Source organism: Dipteris shenzhenensis, chromosome 18 (assembly GCF_047967505.1).
Source record: "Dipteris shenzhenensis isolate YYH24624 ecotype China chromosome 18, Dip_SZ_1.0, whole genome shotgun sequence".
Taxonomy (NCBI): Eukaryota; Viridiplantae; Streptophyta; class Polypodiopsida; order Gleicheniales; family Dipteridaceae; genus Dipteris; species Dipteris shenzhenensis.
The window spans coordinates 17,839,207-17,849,402 of NC_141613.1; the positions used below are offsets into that span (position 1 = coordinate 17,839,207).

Consider the following 10,196-nt stretch of genomic DNA (forward strand, 5'->3'; position numbering starts at 1 on the left):
ATCAAACCCATCTAACACAAACGTACCATCCCTTGTAGAGGACCGTTGATAAAATTATCAAACCCAGGCCTTTTGGAGAGCAATAATTCATAGACACAAGGGACATTGCAATCAAACCCATCTAACACAAACGTACCATCCCTTGCACACGACAGTTGACAAAATGATCAAACCAATGATACATTGCAATCAAACCAATCTAACACAAACGTACCATCCCTTGTACAGGACAGTTGACAAAATGATCAAACCCACGCGTAATAGAAAGTGTACAGTTCTCCTTCTCTACTACGGCAGCACTAATAAGGCTATCTTGTATGTCTGTGTTTTGCGCAGAGAAAACAGTATCTGCCACTGCAGAAAGCCCGTCCAACGATCGATGTCTGCTTCCACTTCCGCTTCTGCTGTTGCTACGGCCTCTTATGAGGTTTTCATCAGCCATCGTGGAAAGGAAATGAAGATGAGCTTCGCAAATCATCTTCACCATGCTCTTAAGGTCCGTGGAATCAGATCATTTTTGGACTTGGATGTGCTTATTCCAGGAGAAGACGTTCGCAAACCCATACTGGAAGCTGCTCCGAAGGCAGTCATTGGAGTGCCGATCTTCACTCAGATCTACGGCAGCTCAGACTGGTGTTTGGATGAACTCGTGGAGATGATGGACAGCCACCGGAATCACCTGGGCAAGGTCATCCCTGTGTTCTATGATGTGACGCCTGAAGAGCTTCGCATGGAGGACTACATTAGGGGCCGCGAGATCGAAGAGGAGAGATTCAAGCGGTGGAAATTTGCTTTGCACGACGCCTCGTGGCTCGGGGCCTTCTGGCTGAACGACTATGGCGGGTACGTTAACTTTTGCATTTCCGGCTTTCTTCTTGCATCTGTTTCTTGTGCTTAGCCCCCCTCCCGGGCTCTCTGGTTTGGTGGGATGAGTGTCTGAAGGGCCTCATTACTAATACTATTCTACTGAAGAAGATGTAATCGCTTGGAGAAGCTTCGATTACTTTTAAAGATCCGCAAATGCTTTCGTGATTCTAATTGCTGGCAAATTGCTGAGAAGATGTGGCCTCACGCAGGAAATCGTTCTAATGACTGTTCTCAACAAAAAATGCTGAGCTGCTTGATGATACAACGCATTTTATACCTTCTTCGTGTAAACATTTGGCTTGTTTATTTTGCTGAAAGATGAGGAAAGGAAATGCAGGACTGATACTAATACATTCAATCGGCTCAATGTGCAGACGTCAAGGGGAGTTGGTTGAAGCTCTCGTAGAAAAGATTGTGAATGAGATAGCTGACAGGCTTCCCGTGGACAGACTGCCTACAGCGGTTGGGTTGGACGCCAAGGTCCAGGATGTGATGCAACGGTTTCGTGTGCACGAGAAGACAAGTGTGTACGTTGTTCTGCTTTGGGGTATGGGGGGGATAGGTAAGACCACTCTTGCCCGAGCTATTTACGACAGGCATAGACAGAGTTTCGAGGGATCAAGCTTCATTGAAAACTGTGGAGTTGAGAAAGCTTTGGAAATTCAAGATCGTCTTCGCAAAGATTTACTGCTTGACAAGAATGAGATGGGGGGCGATCTTGCCAGAGGGAAAGCACGTTTAAAACGGGGATTAAGCAATCAGAAGGTTCTGATAGTACTGGATGACATGAAGAGATTGGATGGCATGAACAGCGACTTCAGCTCTGTTCAGGAGATCATAGATCCAGCCAGTCTCTTCCCTGGCAGTCTAATCTTGTTGACATCCAGGGACCAACGCTTATTCCCTCACAGAAATGACCTCTCTGATGTCTGGGGAGGAGACATACGAGCTATCAAACATGGATCGCAAGCAGTCCTGGCAACTTTTTTGTCTTCATGCTTTTAAAAGGGGCTCTGCAGATCCAGATTTTGAGGAGCTGGCAAAGGAAGTTGTGAAAGCTTGCCATGGGCTTCCCCTTGCCCTGGAGGTGCTTTGGCTGCATCTCAGCGGAATGGGAGAAAAGGCACAATGGAAAGAAGCTGTTGACAAGCTAAGGAGCAGCAAGTACAGAGAAATATCGGGTAGGCTGAGGATTAGCTATGAAGGTCTCGATGAGGAGGAACAGCAAATGTTTCAGGACGTGGCTTGCTACTTCAGTGGAGTAAACGAATGGCAAGTAAAGCTCTTTTGGGATGGTTTGGTAAAAGGCTACGAAATCCATCTAAAGAAGCTCAAACAACTGTGTTTGGTGAAGATGAACGAAAAGGGTTACCTCACTATGCACGATCATTTGAGGGACTTGGGAATTGATGCGAATAGAAGAAGCAAGAGATGGGTGCAGAATGACGAGGAATTGAAACAAATGTTAGCCAATGAGCAGGTACTTACTTTTCTGTTTTCACAGCAATGAGATTTTCTGTTGCTCAATGAGCATATTATGCACTGCGGCCTAAGTATGAAATGAAAGAATTGTGGTTGGTTGTGATGAAAGTGCTTTGTAAATTCTGTTGTTGCAGGGTCTTGACCAAATCCGTGGACTTGTCACTTCCCTGCCCCGCCTCCACTCAACTCAACTTTCCAAAATGCGATCCTTGCAACTCCTTCAGCTTGAGGGAACAGATTTGAATGGTACATGTAAAGGACTTCGAGGCCTGAAAATTAGGTGGCTGGACAGTCTCAGGGATTCTCCTAATGTGACACTTCCTAAAGATTTGCCCTTGGAGTTTCTTAGTGTGCTCTACATACAACAAAGGTTGTCTGAGAAGCACAAGGTACGTTGGTGGTATGGGAGAAGCACTTGCTTTCAATTAACCTCCATCACTAAGCGCCCTTCTTCCTTCGGGCAGCTGAAAAAGCTACGGCACTTGGACATTGGCGAGTGCACTACACTGAAGGAGCTGCCTGAAGACTTCGGCTCCCTTGTAAGTTTGGAATCGTTGGTGCCATGGAACTTAATCTCGATCACCAAGCTCCCTTCGTCCTTCGGGCAGCTGAAAAGGTTACGGGTCTTGTACACTTCCGAGTGCTTTGAGCTGAAGGCGCTACCTGAAGACTTGGGCTCCCTCGAAAGTTTGGAAGAGTTGCATTTATGGAAATCAACCTCCATCATCAAGCTCCCTTCTACCTTCGGACAGCTGAAAAGGCTACGGCACTTGGACATTGACGAGTGCACTGCGTTGAAGGAGTTGCCTGAAGACTTTGGCTCCCTTGAAAGCTTGGAATCCTTAAAGGCACGGGACTTAACCTCCATCACCAAGCTCCCTTCTTCCTTCGGGCAGCTGAAAAAGCTACGGGACTTGGACATTTCCAACTGCACTAAGCTGAAGGAGCTGCCTGAAGACTTTGGCTCCCTTGAAAGCTTGGAATCCTTGGAAGCATGCGGATTAACCTCCATCACCAAGCTCCGTTCTTCCTTCGGGCAGCTGAAAAAGCTACGGGACTTGGACATTTCCAACTGCACTAAGCTGAAGGAGCTGCCTGAAGACTTTGGCTCCCTTGAAAGCTTGGAATCCTTGGAAGCATGCGGATTAACCTCCATCACCAAACTCCCTTCTTCCTTCGGGCAGCTGAAAAAGCTACGGGACTTGGACATTTCCAACTGCACACAGCTGAAGGAGCTGCCTGAAAATTTTGGCTCCCTTGAAAACTTGGAATCCTTGAAGGCATGGAGTTCAGCCTCCATCCAGCTTCCATCTTCCTTTCAGCAGTTAAAAAGGCTACAACACTTGGGCTTGGACTGAGGTGAAGGAGTTTACTTGAAGATTTTGGTGTCCATGCATGCCTTCATGGAAAACCAGATCGATTTCTTCAAAAAAAATTATAATCTTGTTAATGTGTGTACAACTTTGTAAACAAAATACCTTAGAATTGATGAGGCATGTAATATACAGACGTAAAGAAGCAAAAGAAAGGGGAAAATCATAAGAGTGATTTGAGTTATAGATTCGATTAGGACTAGGATAGATAATGTAAGTCAAAGTGATAACGGTTCCAACTAATCTCTGAAAAAAAGGCAAAAAAAGGGATAGGTTTCAAAGGAATCTCTCTGTCTGTGTCTCTGTCTCTCTCTTGCTCGCTCGCTCGCTCGTGCTCTTTATTTTTTACAAGCATTTTTTGTGAACTAGTTGATAGCCTTCGTAGGGAGATACTTAAGTAAAATTCAAAAGCTTGTAATTGTTCATGTGTGGAGGTTGCATATTGTGTTCTTTCCTTTAGTAGTGGTATGGTTATTTACTGCAAGATGCCATAGTCTAATCTAAAATATATGTAAGTTCCCTTAAGTTCTAATTTCAAGTGAAAATTCTTTTTGAGTGGTTTATTTTGAGTGTATGGGCAAGCTTCATGTGAACCCTTCAGTTCTTTTATGTTTGCAATCAATAGAACTCTCTCATTTTTAGATCAAACACCATGTCTCAAGATTTTATTCATGGAAAATATGTTAGTCATAAATCATTTTAGAGCCATTTGGTCTTATATCTAATTGTAGCTTTGATGTTGCATGGGGAAAGACAATTACTAATATGTGCAAGAGTCAACCTTTACAAAAGGTGCAACTTGAAGTTGAAAATTATATCCACAGGAGGTTTTAAGATACATGCCTTGGTGGAAATATGGGTGCATTTTTTTCAGCACTCTTAATAGTTTCACATGTTTTAACACATTGTCATAACCTATTGTAAGTAAAAAGGCTTGATAGTCCAATATGAGATGTAAGGTGTTGATATTTTATGGTACGTGTTCTCAAAGGGCATGTGCTTTGAAACCTAGAATGATTTGATCCTACAATGTTTGAGGCTAGTTTTTCATCTTAGTTAGAGCCTCTCATATTGAGTTAAGCCACACTTGAAAGCCATTTCAAAATTTATTGAATTGGATTTCTTGATGTGTAGTTACGATATTTAGTCTTGGGATTTGCATCAATTGGTATCAAAGAAAGGCATTGATCAAGTTTGGAGGATACTCACCGATACACTTCTTCTTTTCTCAGAGATTTTGATTGGTTCTTTAGGACATATTTTCAACATGTCTACAAAGAAGAAAAATGGAGATGAAGGAGCTAGAGAACTTAAGAAAGCCTAAGATTCTTTAACAAAAGAGAATTCATAAAATAATGCTTCTATTACCACAAAAGAAGAAGAACAAAGTAAAACGAAATGGGTTCAACACAGGGGAGACATAGAATCTACTTAAGGTGTCGATGAAGAGGAATTTGAGAGAAGGAACATGGGCAAGGGAGTTTTTAGTCAAAGGCGAAGATTCTAGAAGTGGTTTTTTTTAAATCCAAGTAATTGGAAGATCCAATGTGGGTCTTATTTGCAATTACTAAGAAAGAAGGACATGATGCCCTTTGGTGGGCAAAGTTACAAAGGAAAAGTAGAGCACGAGGCATATGAGGTGGAGTGCCTTATGAACCTCTAATAGCCCTAGCACCACCAGCCTTCGTCAATTATGGGGTGCCACAGTTTCCACCCTATCGCCCACTGCATGGAACCAATGTTACCATGCCCCAGGACCCACAATACTAGCAACTACATGGGGACCACCACCTGGGCCAGCAACCTTGCATCCCGTTAGGCCCACAGTAACACCACCTCCTCAAACGGTGTTGACTAACATGAGGCAATGCGTATTTTGGTGAATGCCCTAGGAAGGGGGGAAACACCACCTCCACCCGCCCCAATGTTTCCTGCAGGGATGGTGAATCCCTCGAGAAGCCGTCCCATAGCCATCTCCAAGCTAATGACCAAGTTCCTAGGAGAAGGAGACCCGGTCTCCCACGTGGAACGGTTTGAACAGATTTGTGAAGCCTTTGGTGAGCCCGAAGACCTAGAGATGGCCAACGCATTTCAGCCTACATGGCAAGGCAGGCCAATGGTATAGGGCTCTCACCCCAGAACAAAAAATCAACTAGGAGACATTGAGAAAGGCTTTTATTATGGGGTTCGCCCCCAGCGGCCATAAATGGAGCTTGATCAACCAATTGTATGGGGTAAAATAGAAAGACAAGGAATCCCTGAGGGATTACATTGCTAGGATCAAGCACGTCAATGCCTGCTGTGAGCCATATGAGCGGATGAGCGACGAACAATTGTTGCCTCACTTCCTTATTGGATTGGCAGACCCAAAGGTGCACGACCACCTCATGGTGATGAACCCTACCTCCTTTGATCTAGGTAGCAAGGTGGCCATCCGTATATGTGACAACATGATGGACAAGGTGAATTCGGAAAAGGTCTCGGCTCCCTCAGAAATAGCTCCATCGATTAAGGTCCTCAAGTGTAGAGTCAATCAAGAAGGAGGCTAATGAGCCTAAAGGCTTGGATATGAGCTAACATCAACAGGTGCAACATGCCGAATACAAGCCATGGTATATTGTGGCGAGCAAGAAAAAACCTCATCTCCTGGGAGACATTAAAGCATCTCGGCCAGGTACGCCTTCAAGTATGTGATTCTAAAATTCATTCCTTAGAGGGTACCTCTATTAATGTTATTGATTCTTTAATGTTGAATGTTTCCTTGGACAATTACATTGTGCCTTGCAAGCTTTTTGTAGCTCCTATAGGTACCTTAACGGAAGCCGCCATTCTTGGTAAAATATGGATCCAAGACACAAAGGGTTATTTGGTGATGAATCATCCCATCAAGATGCACTAATTGCTAGCCAAGGATCAACATCAGCAACTACTTCGACCTCCCAACCTCAACAAGGATGCCACCAAGGAAGAAGATGAAGACAAAAGGAAACCAAGCTAATATGGGTCCAAAAGGATCTATTGAAGGCTCAAGGATACTTTAAGGGTGAATCATATTTTTGGATTCCAAAGAAACCTCAACATATAAAGCCACAACCTCCTCTAAACATCAAGCCTCACCATCGCCAGCCACCCCCTCATGTAAATAAGAAACCTCAACATCAAAGAAGAAGAGGATGCCATCCAACAAGAAAGGTACAGTACCAATGGGTTCCCACAAGACTACTCGAGGCCTAGGGATATTACCTTGGCAACTCTTATATATGGGTACTCAAGCCTCACCAGAGCAATCAACAGCCCACCATCCATGGTTGCCCTAAGCCTAAATGTACACCATCTCCATCACAAAAGCAGGAGAAGAGCCCCAAATCTAGTAATACAAAAGCATCAATGAGTGCAAATGCAGTAGCAGTAGTCACACAAGAACCTACTCTGCAAAGATGCCAAGAACAACGAGAACTTGCTTGTAAGGACAAGGGAAATGTTAGAAATGGAGCATAAGCAAGAGAGCAAATAAGAGAATGAGGGAAATAGCAAGTATGATTTCACTCATGAGTAGAGTTACATATAGTGGAATGCCCTTGAGTAGGTGGCTCTAGATCCATGATTATCTCCTCGATTGTCTCCATCAGTAACACCCCCAAGTCGTCCATAAACTTGACCACCAAGTCCCCAACTTATCTGAATCACACCAACATAGGTGACACCTAACTGATGAGTCACCTGACACACCTACCATGGTGCTCACTAGCACTCACACCATGTCGTACACAAGCACTAGCACACTGGCACACACTCACCACATGACCATGTCCATAAATGTGTCCCCTAAACATAGGGGACACCTAACTGATGAGTCACTTGACACACCTACCATGGTGCTCATTAGCACTCACACCATGTCCTACATAAGCACTAGCACATTGGCACACACTCACCACATGACCATGTCCATAAGTGTGTCCCCTAAACTTCAATTTATCCAACACCCCCCTTAAATTGATGACCTTCTACCTTGGCAGTAGCCCTTCATGTCTCACTCTAGTTGCATTGGCAGTAGGCACATGTGGATGCCCTAGCTCCACCATGGTCTCATTCCAAATCTGGTTACCTCAGTTTACAACAAGAGAGTCCACCTAGAATATGTGTCTTTGGATATCACCATAGGACATATGACTCAAAGCAGGCAAACAAGACTAACTAAAATGGAAATAACATATCATTTTAGGATGGACTATCCATGGCAGAGCACATTATTGACTCCAAACACACAATCCTAATCTAAGAGTTTAAGGCCAATGCCCTCTTGGATGAAAGTCTCCTCAGTTGATTCCTCATTGGTAGAGATATTTCTTTTCTTTGAGTCACACTCTTTCTGTACAAAGAAATCCCCTTTCCCATACATGTGTAGATTATTTGCCATGAAATCAAAGAATCCCAATTGCTTGGCATAATAATAGCCAGTGGGTTTCTCCCACAGCCTTTTCGGTGGTGTCTTCTTGATGACCTTGTACTTGGGCCTCCTTGTATTCTTCTTGCCCTTGGACTTTTCCTCCACCACCTTTGAGGGATCCATAATGAGTAGGTCTTACTTTCAGTAGAAAGTAGTGTCTAAACTCTTACAAGATTTGATTATCACTCCTTTTTTTGATTGGTTTGGAGAATCAAACCAAAGCAATCATAACATCAAATGCGAGATAGATACTCAATGCATTTCTGGAAATCAGAATTCAGGGAACTAGAACACATATATGAGCAACCTTTTGGATGGTCAATTGTAGGAAATAGTCAAACTTTGACCATTACCCCCAAATTTCCACAAACTAACAATTCAAAGATTGTAGGCTAAAATTGGAGAGATATGGTGCATCATACAGAGGGATTTTGGGTGGAAAAGATTGCCCTTGTAGTCGCCCATCAGTGCAAAAAGCATTCGCTCAGAATCGCACCATGTCGCCTGGCATTGCACTGACAAAATTAGAATTTGAAACAATGATTGTGGCCGATTCAGTGGACCAATGTCAACCAAAATTCATGAGTAGGAAGCTTGAGACATTGCTAAACCTCTACTAAGAGCTTGGAACCCAATTGCAACCACAACTCTAGAATTTTGCAAATTGTCGCTCAGCACAGATAGTGTCAGCACAGTGGATCCGCGATGTTTCTAGTCAATCCCCCCGGTTGGAAGGTGCGCCCTAAGGAGAGGAACCTTGACCTAGAAGAATTATGGAATCCCGGTTAGATTCGACAAATTTGATCCTGCAAGGTCGCCATAGAAGAGGAAAGAAAGAGGAAGCTCATGTTTACAATGGGGAAGAAGGTGGACACATGGCATAGGCTAGGTAGGCATGGCTAGAGGCTCTGATACCATGTTAGAAATGGAGCATGATCAAGAGAGCAAATAAGAGAATGAGGGAAATAGCAAGTATGATTTCATTCATGAGTAGAGTTACATAGAGTGGAATGACCCTGAGTAGGTGGTATAGTAACACAAGAACCTACCAAGAAGGAAGCTAAATCCATGTTGGGAGCCATGCAAGAACCTTCCTTACTAAGAAATTTGGCATCTATCATCAGGGAAGCTACACAATAATGGGCCACACAAGTAATGCCCATCACAATGAAAGTCCCACAAGAACCTTCCAATGTGAACAACGAATTATCTTCATGCCTAACACATCTCTTAGTTGAAACTTGGGCTCAACAAAAGAGAAAGATATCTGAGACATTGCGATCCTACTCACTCTTGATACATAGAACATATATCACTTTATTACGATCAGTATCATAGAAGTGGTACATGTGGGAGATTGCAATGTTCAATGGTGCAACACTGACAACAAGAAACATGCCAACAATAGATCCATAGGAACCTACTAAAAATGGAGTAGCTCCACAAGAACTTGCTACTGCAATCAAGGATCTCAAAGAACTTCAAGCAACGTTGCTACCAACGGGATGACAACTGCTCACCAACAAAGATCTCCAGTAATGTCTTAGAAACTCTCCTTTGAAGTGATTATCAAACTTTCTCTAGGAGTTTACAAAATGATGTTCTTGCTAGGTCTACGTCACAATTGGTCAATATGTTAATGCACTCACCTTCTAATGTACTCATAGGTACTAAGGCCATTTAGGTGACTAGTAACTCACTCAGTTCCAAGTGCCAGGTCTAGGTGTGTCCATAAAGAGCACTCAAGTTATAACATGTCAAAGTCCAACCTCTGTACTCACATGTGGAAATCCTAGGTGAAAATAGGCAGTCAGTCCTCTGTGCTGTGCTCTTGCACAACGACTGTGATCCCAACTCTCTGCTCTGTGCTCCCACGATTGTGTGACCATGCCTCCCATTACACGTATCAATCTCCTCCCACCCATACTCCAAGCTTTGTGCCCTCTCCCTTCATTGGCTCACATGAGCTAAATTCCTTGTTCGCTATTCGGACCAGATTCTGCACCATCATCTCACTCTACTAT

At 43.6% G+C, this 10,196-nt stretch overlaps 1 pseudogene across 1 annotated transcript; it reads left to right on the forward strand.

The window, feature by feature from the left end:
- The first annotated feature begins 278 nt into the window (after positions 1-278).
- Positions 279-3,976, forward strand: LOC147890889 (disease resistance protein Roq1-like; annotated as a pseudogene). The gene is made up of 3 exons (XR_015542641.1): positions 279-843; positions 1,242-2,347; positions 2,484-3,976. The product of XR_015542641.1 is annotated as a disease resistance protein Roq1-like (transcript).
- The last annotated feature ends 6,220 nt before the right edge of the window (positions 3,977-10,196 follow it).